At 42.1% G+C, this 16,134-nt stretch overlaps 1 protein-coding gene and 2 long non-coding RNA genes across 19 annotated transcripts in view; 1 reads left to right on the top strand and 2 right to left on the bottom strand.

Annotated features, from left to right (window-relative positions):
* CACNA1C (calcium voltage-gated channel subunit alpha1 C) overlaps nucleotides 1-16,134 on the bottom strand; it is a 518,169-nt gene that overhangs the window by 54,432 nt on the left and 447,603 nt on the right. The gene's annotated exons all lie outside the window — the stretch shown is intronic.
* Nucleotides 1-16,134, top strand: part of LOC114605886 (uncharacterized) — a 142,619-nt gene that overhangs the window by 56,771 nt on the left and 69,714 nt on the right. The window lies entirely within an intron of this gene.
* LOC144329009 (uncharacterized) lies at nucleotides 1,298-12,478 on the bottom strand. The gene is made up of 2 exons (XR_013394424.1): nucleotides 7,458-12,478; nucleotides 1,298-3,404 (listed from the first exon to the last, which is right to left on the bottom strand). It is a non-coding gene; the product is annotated as an uncharacterized LOC144329009 (long non-coding RNA).

Here is a 16,134-nt window from a genome sequence, read left to right as displayed (position 1 = left end):
CTTGTATCTGACAGAACACAATATGACAGACATCAGTTCAAGTGTACAGGAGAAAAGTCAATGAGAATGCCATTTCCTGAAATGTTTACAAACACAAACATATCTGATATTGTTAAGGCTGAAATTCAAGCACTGATCTCAGGAGACCCATTTGTCAAGCATAGTAATTTCCACCAATTAATTTGTAGGTTATTGCATTTTCTCCTGGTTGGAGATAAACACCATGGTCACCTAACCTTCAGCACCGTCCACTGCTGCTGCAAATATATAATTTCAGTTCTCTAGTTAGAATCTCACTGTGGATCATATTCACACCATACATTTAAATTACACGACCCTCCCAAATCCTGGGAACTGCAGTTTATTAGAGTGCTAGGAATTGTAACTCTGTAGGGTGTAAACTATAACTCCTAGGTTTTTATTGGGGGGGGACGACACATGTGCTTTTAATGTATGGTGTGGATGTGACAAGCTTCAATCCAGAATAAAAACAAATGGAAACCCACCATCCCATTCTAGGTCCCAGCCTGATCCAGGACTTGCTTTTTCTAGAAGTCAGTTATTGGAAAGTGGTATATACTTTTGTACCTTATTTTATTGATTACCCCAGGACCTAAGGTTTGATGGGAGGGTAGTTTCTCATCAGGCATACATATATCCAACAGGGTTTTGGGCTAAAAGGTATCTTGTTCCCTGTTTCAGTTCTGCTTCCTCTTGTTGCTTTCAGACTTTTTTCTATAGCCTTTGTAACTATTGTGAATTTTGATTCTTAAACTCTAGATGCTGTAAGTCCAGAAACGCTAAGTCTTCCTGGAGCCAGTTGACCATCAGTGTCTTGACTCTCTAGGTCTAATTATGATGCTACACTTGTAGAGGCCCTAATCATGATTATGTCTGGAGATCTGATTATGTATCTAACAGTCAGTGCTGACACTATCGTAGCCACCTTATTTGTGTGAGCGGTGTATCTTAGGAAGAGGGCGCTCAGTGTGAAGTCACAGAAAAAGAATTACTAACCTATGGGACTTCTACGTTTAGCTGTGCATTCAATACCACTTAAACAAGAAGTTGCCTGCACAGGTAAAGCAGCTGCAAAAACACCTGCCTTATGTCTTAAATTCTAATGCTGAGTCAGATTTTTGTGTCATATACTTGTTAAGAGCTGAACCTTGGTTCTGATCCCTCAAGGGCTATCATTTCCCTTTTCTTTAACCATGGCATCAGGAGTCAGCTGCCCAATTTTAATATGGAACAGGCCCTTTGGCAATGTCCTTTATATCAACCATGCAAGTAAGGACAAAAACCAAACCCTAGATAAATTCTAGATGAGAAGAACCAACAGAATAGGAACATTTTATCAACATTCATTCTATTTCCAAAGTTCAAAGTTGAGTGTGGATCCTTATGTAGCCAAAAGATGCACAAGGCAGCATATGCCAGCAAGCACATAGATTGAGGTGATCTGGTTGATGTAGTATAGTGATGGAGTTTCAAAAAACTTTCTGACTCCCAAGTAATATGTAATAAGAGGAGAGGTCCTTATGCAGATTAGAAATTGGTTAAGTTGTAGGGAACAGAGAATAATAAATGGATAGTTCTCTGAATAGAAAGATGTAGAAGATGTTCTCCGAGGATCTGTACTGGGGCATGCACTTTTTAACTTGTGCATAAATGATCTAGAGTTAAGAGTGAGCAGACCTGATGCTAAAAAATTATTCAGGGTCGTTCAAACAAAAAGAGATTATGAAGAGCTCCAAAAAGACCTTTCCAAACTGAGCGAATAGGAGGCAAAATGACAAATGCAATTCAATGTAAACAAGTGTAAAGTGATGCATGGCAGCACAAAATAAATATTAATTCCACATATATGCCCATGGGATCTGAACTGGTGGTGACTGACCAGGAATGAGACTTTGGCACCCAAGTGGATAGCTTGATGAAGAGGTTGACCCAAGGTGTGGCAACTGTGAAAAAGGGAAACTCCATGCCAGGGATCATTAGGAAGAGAATTCAGAATTAAACTGCTAATATCCTAAGGTCATTATACATATCTATGATGCAATCCCATTTGGAATTTTGTGTACAGTAGTGGTCTCCTCACCAAAAAAGGATATTATAGAGTTGGAGAAAGTTCAGCAATGGGCAACCAATATGATCAAGGGGATGGAGAACTCCCCTATGAGGAAAGGTTACAGCATTTGAGACTTTTAGTTCAGAGAAAAGGTGAGTAAGAGGTGACATGATGGAAGTTTATAAAAATAGGCATGGCATGGAGAAAGTGGATAGAGAAGTGTTTTTTTCTCCACTTCTCATAATACCAGAACTCATGAACATCCAGTGAAACTGATTATTGGAAGATTCATGCAGTGCATAGTTAAACTATGGAACTCGCTACCACAGGAGGTAGTGATGAGCACCAACTTGGATAGCTTTAAAGGGAGACTGGAAAAATCCATGAAGGATAGGATTACCAGTGGCTACTAGCTCTGCCTCCATGGTTGGAAGCAGTAATCAGTTGCTAGAAACCACAGGAGGGGAGGGTGCTCTTGTGCTCAGGTTGCGCTTATGGGTTGGCCATGGGGGAGAAAAGAATGCTGGCCTAGATGGGCCATTGGCTTGATCCAGAAAACTCTTATGTTCTTAAACCTGTGCCTTGCAATTTCAGCAAAAAAATACACCAGAATCAAAATGGCTTAAATCAATATCTCCGTGTAAATGGCATATATTTGCAGTATTAGTCAAGATTACTGGACGGATCTTGACTGTGAATTGCTATTTATAGAGGAAGAAGAGCAGAATCCCTACAGTTAAGGGAGGAGATAGAGAAAAATAAACAAATAAAGGCCAAGAAATAAAACACAATAAAAAATGGCATGAAAGATGATTAACAGCAAACATACCAGTATAAATGCTCAAGGAATCAAATGTGCCCACTGCACTGTGAATGCAAGTCTGTCAATAGTTCACCATTTAAATTTGACATGAGGATTGGCCTTGACATACAACCAATTCCAGGGGGTTATATTTGCAGTAAGCTAAAATGTCATTTCTGTCATTAGCAATGCCCAATTAAACCCTTTTTATTAGAACAGATAGTTCTCTAGTTATAGCAGACAATGTAGTATGTAATAGGTTGGTCATATGTACAAGAGCTCCAGTCTAATTGTATTTGTACGCAACAGCCTGGATTAGGATTCTACCAACAGCCCTGATCTCGGAAGAGGAGAAGGGATGAATCCTGTGCCTCGTTTCCCCTTTTTGTTCTGATTGGCAGTGATGATCTGACCAGGTCCATGTGTATATAACAGCCCTCTGGATGACATGTTGTAGTTGTCAGGGGCTGTTTGCTAAGTACTCGTTTCCATGCACAGGTCCTCATTGAGGTAGGGGTGTGTGGATTCCACCTATTATACAAACATCAAAACACTCGTAACATTCTCATGCTATTTTGACCATGAATACATATATACCTATACACACAATTAGGTTTGAAACAATCCACTCCATGAGTGGTATTCAACTAACATAGAGGACACCCATTGAAATTAAGAAACATGGCTGCACTAGGTCCATTAATTTCAGTGGGTCTACTCTGAGTACAGGTTTGTTGAATGCCACCCTATGTTCATTTCTATGCATTTTAGGAAGCTGCACAAGAAAAATAGGTGCCAGAATTCACCATGAAGTTGTTACAGTAAGTAGCCAGGCAACTCAGGGCAGCCCTGAACAGATGCCAGTTTGACAACAGCTGTGTTGACAACCCACGGAAGCACAAAACACTATGGTAATCTCTCCCTAGCTGGTTTGGGGGTCTCCTCTGGTTCTGGTGCAGGTCAAATAAGTATGCCCCTGCCTCCTTTTGTTCTCTTAGATTCAGGCAGATGGCTAGGGCACCTTAAAAGGGCCCTTATGCAAACACACGTGCATGCAATGGCAGAAGCCTGGCTGGAAAGCCCACTGTTGCTACACAGGAGACAGATTGAAGAAAATGAAATATGAATTGGCCACGTCCCGTAGCTTGACAAATCATGACTAGAAGCAGCTAGGAGCTAGGTGGAGTCATAGATCTAAAACAAAGTATAGACTCGCACATGCTGGCCAGCTTCTGTTTTGACTTGAACTGTTCGTTTTGGGCTTCTCATAAGTACGTAAAGGGAAGAAACAGCGCCAGCCCACAATGATGCCCACCTGAGAGGTGCTGGAACTGTGCTCTGGCGTGCTCCAGCTGAAAAAAAGCACTGCACATAGGAATAATGCTAAGTAGTCCAGCAGTTGTTGTTTTTAAAGCTTCCTAAAATTCACAGAAATGGACATAGAATGGATGGTTACAAACATCATTTGAGTATATGAACTAGCATATATTTACAGTGAATCTTACCGTTCCAAGTGCTGGCAATTATAATGAAAAGTCAAATACTTTAATTTGTTTATGCAAATGATTTCCAGCAATGTCACATACTGATTTGCAGGGCTAGTCCACCCATGAAGCAGAGTGAGGCAACTGCCTCAGGCAGGAGCCACAGTGGGAGCAAATCCAGCCTCACAGGAATGCATCGCCGCCTGCTGTTGCTTCTGTGGTGTATTCCTTGGCAGCTGGTCCTGCTGCCTCCTCGGCAGCCCTCTGCCTCAATTCTGCCTCCACTGTGGACACTCAGCAAATAGGCACTGCTGGTCTTCTCCCATCCCTAGGGAGGAAATGGCAGGGGCTGCTTTCTGGGCCCTCCTGGGTCCACCAGCCCAGAGTTGGTCCCTTTCTCCCCTGTGACGGCCTTTACTTCCCACATCAACCATCAGGTTGATTTGATCCCCTGACACTGTTCGCAATGTAGATCTTCACTTGGGGTGGTGGTGCCATTTTTGAGGTTTTCCTCAGGTACCAAAATGTCTTGGGCCAGCCCTGTTGACTTGGGTTATTCCTCCCCTAAGATGGGGAGGAAGAAGCAGCCAAGATACATTCCAGATATCGTGATATATCAGCATATTTAGCTGCTGATAAATGACAATGTTGATATTGCCCAGCCAAACTTGGATTGCAGAGTTATGGTGTTGAGAGATACCGTATTTTTCGCACTATAGGACGCACTTTTTCCCCTCCAAAAATGAAGGGGAAATGTGTGTGCGTCCTATGGTGCGAATGCAGGCTTTTGCTGAAGCCTGGAGAGCGAGAGGGGTCCGTGCGCACCGACCCCTCTCGCTCTCCAGGCTTCAGGAAGCTATCCCAAGTCTTGCAAGCCCGGCGGGATGTCCCGCGGGCTCGCAAGGCTTGCGGGCAGCAGCCTGCACCCAAAGGCTGGGGACAGCGGGGAGGCGCAGAGCCGCCACCCCGCTATTCCCCGACCTGATCTGGAGGCTGGCGGGGGGAGAAGCAAGCCTGCTTCTCCCCCCCCAGCCCCACAAGCTCGGGGATAGGGGGATGGCGAAGCGCCGCCATCCCGCTATTCCCCGACCTGATCTGGAGGCTGGGGGTGGGAGAAGCAAGCCTGCTTCTCCCCCCCCCCCCAGCCCCACAACCTCCAGATCAGGTCGGGGAATAGCGGGATGGCGGCGCTCCGCCATCCCGCTATTCCCCGACCTGATCTGGAGGCTGGGGGTGGGAGGAGCAAGCCTGCTTCTCCCCCCCCCAGCCCCACAACTTCCAGATCAGGTCGGGGAATAGCGGGATGGCGGCGCTCCGCCATCCCGCTATTCCCCGACCTGATCTGGAGGCTGGGGGTGGGAGAAGCAAGCCTGCTTCTCCCCCCCCCAGCCCCACAACTTCCAGATCAGGTCGGGGAATAGCGGGATGGCGGCGCTCCGCCATCCCGCTATTCCCCGACCTGATCTGGAGGCTGGGGGTGGGAGGAGCAAGCCTGCTTCTCCCCCCCCCCAGCCCCACAACTTCCAGATCAGGTCGGGGAATAGCGGGATGGCGGCGCTCCGCCATCCCGCTATTCCCCGACCTGATCTGGAGGCTGGGGGTGGGAGAAGCAAGCCTGCCTCTCCCCCCCCCCAGCCCCACAACCTCCAGATCAGGTCGGGGAATAGCGGGATGGCGGCGCTCCGCCATCCCGCTATTCCCCAACCTGATCTGGAGGCTGGGGGTGGGAGAAGCAAGCCTGCTTCTCCCCCCCACCAGCCCCACAACCTCCAGGCTTCAGGAGAGCCCCACCGCCAGCCCCACAAGCTCGGGGGACAGCGGGAGAGGCGCAGCGCGCCCTTCCCGCTGTCCCCCGACTTGGCTAGAAGGCTGGCGGGGGGAGAAGCCTGCTCCTCCCCGTTGCCAGCCCCGCAAACTCGGGGGACAGCGGGAGAGGCGCAGCGCGCCTTTCCCGCTGTCCCCCGACTTGTCTAGAAGGCTGGCGGGGGGAGAAGCCTGCTCCTCCCCGTCGCCAGCCCCGCAAACTCGGGAGACAGCGGCAGGGGCGCAGCGCGCCCTTCCCGCTGTCCCCCGACTTGGTTAGAAGGCTGGCCCAGCCCCGCAAACTCGGGGGACAGCGGGAGAGGCGCAGCGCGCCATCCCGCTGTCTCCCGACATGGTTTGGAGGCTGGCGGAAGGCTTCCTCCTCCCCCAGCCCCGCAAGCTCCCAGAGCGATGCCAAAGCTGCGCGCAGCTTCGGCATGGCTCTGGGTCCCGTTCTGGGGGAGGGGGAAGCTCGGGCTTCCCCGCCCCAGCCCCGCGCCTGGTGGGGGGGGATAAATTTTTTTGCCTTTATTTCCCCCCCCAAATCTAGGTGCGTCCTATGGACCGGTGCGTCCAATAGTCCGAAAAATACGGTATGTCCATTTCTTGACATGTGGTCAGGGACCAGTATTTGGTGATGGGAAGAGTGTAGCAGGACTTTAAATTATTAGAAGATACTGCTTTTACTTCAAGTAGCTATCTTCCATTGTTTTAAGAATTTAAGCCTACTATCTTAATTGACCTGGTAATTATTTGTTAATAGTTGGGAATGTTTTTGAGGGCAGCATACACATAGCACTGCAATACCAGTGGAATATAATACCCCCTTTGTGTAGTAATACTTGATTCTGATATCTGCATAGAATTTCCTAGAAAGAATTTCTTTCTTTCTTTCTTTCTTTCTTTCTTTCTTTCTTTCTTTCTTTCTTTCTTTCTTGTACAATAGCTTTGTAAACAAGCATTTTGGTTTCCCTGTGAATGTCCCGGTCCTCAAACACTCTGCACTTCAATCAGGAGAAAGCCGCACCCACAGAGCTCAGGTGATGCTGGATTTCAGCATCAATGTTGGCCCTTGTGGAAAGATAACTGCCTAGGTAGGAGAAGTGATTGACATTTTCCAACGTTACACCATTGAGTTGGATTTGTGGTGCTGCAAAGGGGTTATTTTGTACTTGTTGGTGCACCACTTTGGTTTTTTGGATCATCCTAAATATCTTTGCAGACGCTTACGAAAAGCTTGGCCTATCACTCAACAGAAAGAATCACATATTACAAGCAGTAATGAAATCATTCATACCTTGAGTTTTGATGAGGTGAAAAGATCTCTTGAGACCATAGTAGAAAATTCACTTAAGGAAAAATCATGATTAGGAATTATTACTAAAGAGATGGAAATAAAATAGCAGGTATCACAATGCCATTATAGAAACCTTATTATATTTCCACTTAAGAATACAATGTGCTGCTCTGGTCACCCCATTTCAACAAACATATCTAGTCAGGCTGGAATGGCGTGGAGAGATATGACAAGCAATTGAAGATATATTCATGCTTCTTTCTGAAATTACTAGACTCCAGAGTTGTCTAGTTCAGTTTTCTTGCAATAGGTTAAAAACAGAGAAAACCACATAATTAACTAATGGTGATGATTGTTCATCATAAAACAATGGCCTTTAGTTTATATAGCTTCAGAAGAGGATTAGATAAATTCATGGAGGACTGGTAAATTCATAGCCATTATAATTGCTTATACGTACTATCTATGTGCATGGCATATGACAAAAAATATATTTGACAAATCCTTGGCCTAAGGGGCTTAAAATCTGAAAACAGATACAAGAGAAACAACAGTGTGAGAGGAGGGAAACAGAAGTAAAACTAACAGGAAAAGTATATGCCATTCTTTCAATTATACATACTTCAGCTTAATTATAATAGTGTATGGAGAGTAAGGGGTTGCTCCAGAGAAAAATATTAATTTGATGAGCGACTTGAAGGAAATATGGGAGGAGATATAATAGAGGCATTCTGGGAGGCAGTTCCAGGCATAAGGGGCATACGGGACAAAGGTTGGATTTGTTTCAGAGAAGAGCATGCTGGATGGATGGAAGTGTACCAAGGTGAGACAATGAAAGACTAGCTGAAATATGACTGCAGTAATCAGCATGGGAGATAACTGAAACATAGACCAGGTTTCTTCTGAAGGCCATTAGCCATAATAGGTAAAAACTGAATTACTGTATTCAGGATCTTATTAACCAGTGCTATGAATGACTATCAGGTTATGACTATTTCCATGATGCCTTATTTGAGAGCTTCTTGGTGCATCTGACTGGCAATTGTTAGAGTATGCTGGGCTGACCTGGTAAGACAATGTTTATATGCTTAGGAAGAAGAGACATACTATGATTCTTCTGTTTATTTGGATGGACACTGGGTTCCAATTAGTGTCTTTAGCTACATAGTAGACATATTTCAGTACAGTGGTACCTCGGGTTAAGAACTTAATTTGTTCTGGAGGTCCGTTCTTAACCTGAAACTGTTCTTAACCTGAAGCACCACTTTAGCTAATGGGGCCTCCCACTGTCACTGCACCCCCACCGCACGATTTCTGTTCTTATCCTGAAGCAAAGTTCTTAACCCAAGGTACTATTTCTGGGTTAGCAGAGTCTGTAACCTGAAGCATCTGTAACCCGAGGTACCACTGTACTTCACATTAGCACAGCTTCCAAAGTTCAGATATGCTAGGTAAGTTTCCTAGCGTATTACAACTTATAGGTCCTTTTAGGGAAAGACTTTTAGGGAAGGCTTTATAGCAGTTCACATTATTTGCATGTCAACTGAAGCATTCCCAGGTATGGTCTGGAAAGACTCCTGCCTAAACCCCTGGAGAGCTCCTGCCAGTCAGTGTCAACAATATTGAGCTAGATGGACAGTTGGTCTGCCTTAGTATAAGGCAGCTTCCTATCCATAAGGCTGCTTCATATGATTTAATAAGGTCAGGATTAGACCATGTATTAATCAGATTTTTATTCAGTCTACCTTGAGGTACACTGTTTTCAATACACAGCATTTAGTGATAAAAGCCCAAAGTCAAAAATACACAGTGATTAGCTGAAATATTGAATATGCTCAAGACCTTTCTTCCTAGTATTTATTGAGTCTGAAAATGAACTATATATCCAAAAGAAACTATACATGACGGCTGATTAGATGCCCCCCAAGTAGCAGAGTTGTTTCACAGTTAAATGCTTCAGTTCAAATATGTGGGTAGGCAGGAAGAAATAATTTGCTGCCAGTTAATTTTTATTTGAAAAGTAGTACACCTAACTTTTAATTCATTTTCTGTGTCTTTTTACTGCTTATTTAATTAGGATATGATTCAGGTCCAAGCTGGCAGTGCATGGCAGATGTAATGGCCTCCTGGTTTTTGTTTTAAATAAAAAGCAGCTGCAGGATACTGCAAAGAGGAATAGTACTGTGTGTGAGAATGACTACTTAACCTTTTCTCCTCCAGCCATTTTTGCTGAAGGTCATTTACCCCCCAAGCAGTTTTTCATCTTTTCTCCACAGGTGAAAAAGCAGCTTATGGTGGTGGGGATGGGTGTTAAGTGCCAAAATTGTTGAATGATTTTGTTCCCTAAGCGTAACTGAAATTATTTTCAGCAGCGGCTCTCTGCTTGCAGAATGCTCTCCCCAGAAAGCATGCTTGACACTATAGTTGTTGTTGCTGTTTTTATATTTGGTTTTGATGTTTTTTGTTATTTCTATTTTTATTATGTAAGTTGCTTTGAAACACTTTGGTGTAAAACACGACAAATAAATACTACTAATAATGATTATTTATGACATAAATAAATACCGGTAATTGCATTTGGGGCCACTATTATGATAGGGACAAAAGTTCTTTCAACTCCTGGATGGTTTGGCCTTCACCATTCGGCATCCCAATGGGAAGGGATTATTTTTCTGCACATAAACAATATAGAATTGCATTGAATACCCTGTCTCTATGTTTCATGTGTCCATTCTATTTCTCAGGTCATATTGGCCATGTTTTACTTTTACAACCAAGAGCCTAATGGATATAAAAATTAAGTGCTGCATAGTTTTCCAGCAACAATGGCAGCAAGGCTAAGCATGGTCGGGCATCTGCTGAGGGTCTGCAACTCAGCAGGGGGCCCCATTGAGAAACTATTTCTTCTCCTCTTCACCACTGCTTGCTTGTTCACCTGCCTCCTGCTTGAGTCTAGGCAGCAGCATTGGTGAAATGGAGGAACAGAAAATGACATGACCTGTTTGTTCATTGGCTCTCTGCTTCAAGTTGGTGGTAGCAGTGCTGAGAAAGAGGAGCTGTAGGAGTTGATGATAATGGCAGTGTAGAGGTAGACTCCCTAAGGGAGGTGACCCCAGGGAGTTTGCATTGTCCATGGACCCTTCAAAACCAGGAGCCACCAAATCATTTTCTTGCTTCAAGACAATGTATTTTCTATCTGTTTAGGGTCAGGCAATATTGATCCACAAACTGGTTAAACCATAGTTCTTGATATAACTAACAGTATAATCTTATACATATCCACTCATAAGTCTTTATGAGTCTAGTGAGTCTTACTCACAGGAAAGTGTGGGAAAACCAGCCTCATAAAACAAACATGCTTAAGTCTAATTAATGCATGAAGGGGTTAAGACCATACAGTAAGTTGTCATGCCATGCTCAGTTCACCTGGGGAGGGACTAGGTACAGTGGTGCCTCGCAAGACGAAATTAATCCATTCCGCGAGTCTCTTCGTCTTGCGGTTTTTTCGTCTTGCGAAGCACGGCTATTAGCAGCTTAGCGGCTATTAACGGCTTAGCGGCTTTAAGAAAAAGGAAACAAACTCACAAGAACTCACAAGACGTTTCGTGTTGCGAAGCAAGCCCATAGTTAAATTCGTCTTGCGGAACGACTCAAAAAACGGAAAACCCTTTCATCTAGCGAGTTTTTCGTCTTGCGAGGCATTCGTCTTGCGGGGCACCACTGTAATCAAGCCTTTGTTCTCTCAGTCTATCAGAGAAGCTCAACACGTGAAGAGGTTTTGAGCTGGTTACGGCAGCTCAGATTGCATGGCTCTCATGAGCCATTCTTGTGTTCCTATACCAATAATTTTGGAACTATACAAGTGTAACTAAGCCAAGTTTTACTGCCTGTGCAACTTTTTTCTGAAGGATGTATGAAAAAGCACATGAATCTGACCTTTGGAGGGTTTGTAAGTAAACCATTTAAAACTTATTAAACATGTGGTCTTTTTGTATGATGGGGAAGATGGAAGTTTTGGAGCTCACAAGGACATATTTTAAAGGTCTAACAACCTATATTTCCACACTTTGCTGCATATTTAGTGATTTTAAATATCTGCTGGGGTTCTCTCACCAAAGAGTACTTGCCCCAAACTTGGATCTTGGCTTCCAGGAATTTTCCTTTTATACCAGTTTTTCCTTGCTACCAAGAGTAAGTGGATTTAAGATTGCAGCCTTAATCAGCTACTTTAAATCCTAGCATAGTACCTTAACTATATCAGAAGCTGGAATGTTGTTCAATATCAAAATGACTGAATGGAGTTATGCATTATAGCAACAGCTTAGAGATTTTTTAAAATCTTTCATATTTTTAGCACTAATAATAATAAAAAAATTATTTATATTCCGCCCTCCCCGGCCAAGACCGGGCTCAGGGTGGCTAACATCAACTATATAATACATTAAAACATAAGATCAAACAATCGGTTGAAATACAGCTTAAAATCAGAATAAAATCCGATGGCAACCCACGAATTATAACTATAACTATGGGGTGGGAACATTAAGTGTTCACCAGACCCAGCTATTTGTGCTGGTCTCTTATGAGCTGGTGAGAAGGGTTAGAGGGGCCCCTTACATACAAGGTCTTGAAAAAAAAGGGGGGGTCAGACTGGAACCGTACCAAAGGCCTGGTGGAACAGCTCTGTCTTGCAGGCTCTGTGAAAAGATGTCAAATCCTGCAGGGTCCTGGTCTTTTGCGATAGAGCATTCCACCAGACTGAGTGTTCCACAAATTGCTCAATAGTTAACATACTGTAATACAGTGGTGCCCCGCAAGACGAACGCCTCGCAAGACGGAAAACCCGCTAGATGAAAGGGTTTTCCGTTTTGGAGGCGCTTCGCAAAACGAATTTCCCTATGGGCTTCCTTCGCAAGACGAAAGCCCATAGGGAAATCTCCGGGACAGCGGGGAAGCGCAGCGCGTCTTCCCCACTGTCCCCCGCTGTCCCGGGTTTTTTTAAAATGCTGGCGGGCGGCAGCGAAGCCTTCGCTGCCGCCCGCCAGCATTTTAAAATCGCCCGGGTTTTTTTAAAATGCTGGGGGTGGGAAGAAAAGCCCTTGTCCCCCCCCAGCCTTCAGAAGAGGTCGGGGGACAGACTGTCCCCGGACCTGGTCTGAAGGCGGTTTCCATAGGAACGCATTGATTGATTTTCAATGCATTCCTATGGGAAACCGTGCTTCGCAAGACGAAAAACTCGCAAGACGATAAAACTTGCGGAACGAATTAATTTCGTCTTGTGAGGCACCATTGTATTATTTTCTCCTGTACATCACTTCTAAATTGGATATTGAAGTATTTCATAAAAAGGTTAAGTATCAGACCTGTGGAATATCTTTAAATGATTTTAAATATTTTTGTATTTAAATTTTGTGGGGAGAACGTTTTTCTTCATTGTTTTCATTGGTTACGAATCTTAAAAAACAAAACAGGATGTAAACGTGTATTAATATTACCAAATTTTAATAAATTTATATTACTAAAAAATAATCTTTTTTCAGTATTGCAGCAAAATTGTTTTCTTGATATAAATTTCAGATAAAGTGGGGGGGGGGGAACATGCTTAAATTGTCCAAACACTGAGTGTACAACTCAGTGCTAATATCTTCTCTGCAAATCCTACTGAATGAGTAGAAGCTGCATTCTTGCTACCCATTCTATTTGTGGGCTTTTCTAGATTATGCCAATTTTTAAATAACATATTTCCTTCTACAAGTCATTCCATTATTCACAAGGTATATGCATTTGCACATATTATGTGAAAAACCCATATATCAGCATATTTGTGACTTTCTCATGCATACATATCTAAAGCTTGAATGGCATGGTTATGATGTCATTAAACTGGTATAACAGTTTAACAGATTTGTGTCTAGTGGAAACATTCTTCTCTAGATAATATGGATATATAAAGCTGTTACAGTTCTTTTCTTAAACAAGGTCCTAAATACAAAAATATGTCGTGTGAAAACTACAGTTGGGCCTCTGAATCTAAGTCAATTTATAGTTGAAATGTTCAATGTAAACCATGCAACAGCTTCTGTTAATTTTAAAGAAAATATTATTTGCTGTTATGCTGAGCATTGTCATCCATGCACTGGTCACCTCCAGTCTGGATTATTACAATGTCCTCTATATGGAGCTGCCCTTTGGACCAGGTTACTTGAAAGATTGTCATATCCCTTATATAGCCAACTGATCATTGTACTTGCAGTTGAGATCCTCCTGCAGGCATCATCTTATCAGGGATTCTGTGCCATACATTATAGGAGTTGGGCCTTTAGCGTTGTGGCACCTTCAATTTGGCATTCCCATTATTTAAATATTAGACAAGTACTATCTGTTGTCTTTTTGGTGTCAACTGAAGACCCTCCTCTCTCAACAAGGCTTTTAAGTTGATATATTTCCCAGTCTGCATCTGCACTGAAATTGCTTTTAATGTCTCTTGTTTTACCACTCTCCCCCCCCCCCCCGCCTTGGGCTCATTTGGGAGGAAGAGTGGGGTATAAATTTAATAAATAATAAATTGAAACTGCTAATATCTACTCTAGAGTAATCCAGTTGCATACTGTGTTTACTTGTGTTTTCAAGAATATCAACACTTGTAGCGATGGACATGTTCAAAATCTAAGTATCTCTCAGGCTGCTTGCTAAAACTGAAATATATTGAATATGCTTGGTGGTAATAACGTAGGCAAGCAATTTCTATAAAATAAAAATTTCATTATATATACACATTTGATAAGGACACTGGGTTTGCTGTTGCATAGTGCTAACCATTATTTTGCAACCATAATGTGGGGAAGAGTCTACAGGGAAGCCAATATGATTTACTTTATGTCCTTTAAAAAAAATATTATAGAATACTTTCCTGGAATGAGGTAATTGTTAATTTTAACAAATGTGAATTAAAAAAGTTATTACAACCCTCCCCCTTAAGGTCCCATTTTTATTACAAAATGACTCCACATGAATATGCTGTAGACATGATACTGTCTAATATCCTCCTCTTCTTTCTACTATACAAAACAAAAACTGAAAAAAGCCTGCAACCATGTTCTTGAAACATATTATTTACATGTTTAATACCTAAATACTAGAATACTTTAAGCTGAAATTTATATTATTTTTAAAGAAACTATGGGTGCACTCTTCAAGAGTCATGTCTGTTTCTTAAGATTCTTGAAAGTAAAATGTTAAATACAGTGATCTGTACCAAAGAATAACTGTATCTAAAGTTATACTCCAAGCACAACTTTGGAATCTGCTCAATAAATTTCACTTTCTGTTCAGATAAGTGCCGAATTATTATTATTATTATCACCAACAGTTTAGAATAAATAAGATTTCCTCCACAGAGGAAATGTGAACTCCCAAACCACATGTCAGCCCTTATTTGCACACACATTCTTATATTTAAGTGCATTTAGATTTAGAATTGTCATTAACTAGAACTGTCAAAGATTTAAAAATAGGGCTGGTTTGGTTTACTAGCTAGGTGGAGATGCTAAGAACCAAATCTCACATTCTTATAAAAATATATATTACAGTTTAAAGCCACCTCAGCATAACTCTTTTCTTTCATAAGCCATAGCTTTCTTTTTCTAAAGTGCCCTCCTACTATAAAGTCTGCAATTCCAGGTCTTGAGGAAATGGTGCTAATGCAGTACAGTAGATATACATACATGATTAATGTAATAATAACAACAATAATAATAATTATCAGATTTTAAAATGCTGGAGGAAGATTAGAAGAAAGGTTCACCATGACAGGAAAGAGCCACCTCATGGCTTCACCATATGAAAACCAGACCTAATGTTTGTTAATTAAATAATAGTGACTTAAAGAGTCTAATGTGGCAAGTCCCTCATTCTGAATTACAAAATGATTTGATCAGATGCTAGATCCTTAGTGTGTCAAACCAAATCATTTTATAGTTAGTGGGGGAAACTTCACTTCAGTGATTTATCTTTCAGAGTTATGCATTCACTTTTACTAAAAATATTATTTTTGTCTAAAATAAAAATCTGAATTCTGCAATTCTGTATAAGTTATGAAAGAAGCAAATTTTCATCTTTTATTTTGTATAATTGAATGGCCATGGAGTGAGGCAAACAGCTATAGAGGGTACTGACTGCCCCACTAATGGATCACTGGAAGTCTCACTCAGATCTCCCAGGTACGTTGCTAGGTAAGGCTCACACATTTGCAAGCCCTAAAAGGTTAGAAAGTTGACTTGAAAAAATTAAAAGCAAGATTCTCAGCATGTTGAATTTTGCACTTAATATAAATATTTGTGCCTGAACAGTGTGTATACAAAATGCACATAGCTCCAGATGTTTTGAAAAAACAGCAACACTGAACAATTTCCCCAATAAACAGTTCTCAGTATAAAAACTGAACATGCATACACCAACACAAATATTGGTAAATATTAGAAATATATAACAACCATTACAATGGTGACACTTAAGAGTGGGATAATGTAGGATGTAAAAAAAAAAGTTATAAAGAAATAAAAAAGCTGGTCACATTTTTCCTGCCCTTTGCTAGCTGTATATTGGAGGACTTCACTGTCCACATACTAATCTTGGAAGAGTGGAAAAAACCTTTTAAAACATTTCCATGTTCCAAGTT

Source organism: Podarcis muralis, chromosome 10, assembly GCF_964188315.1.
Source record: "Podarcis muralis chromosome 10, rPodMur119.hap1.1, whole genome shotgun sequence".
Taxonomy (NCBI): domain Eukaryota; kingdom Metazoa; phylum Chordata; class Lepidosauria; order Squamata; family Lacertidae; genus Podarcis; species Podarcis muralis.
This window is presented reverse-complemented; position numbering and strand designations above follow the sequence as displayed.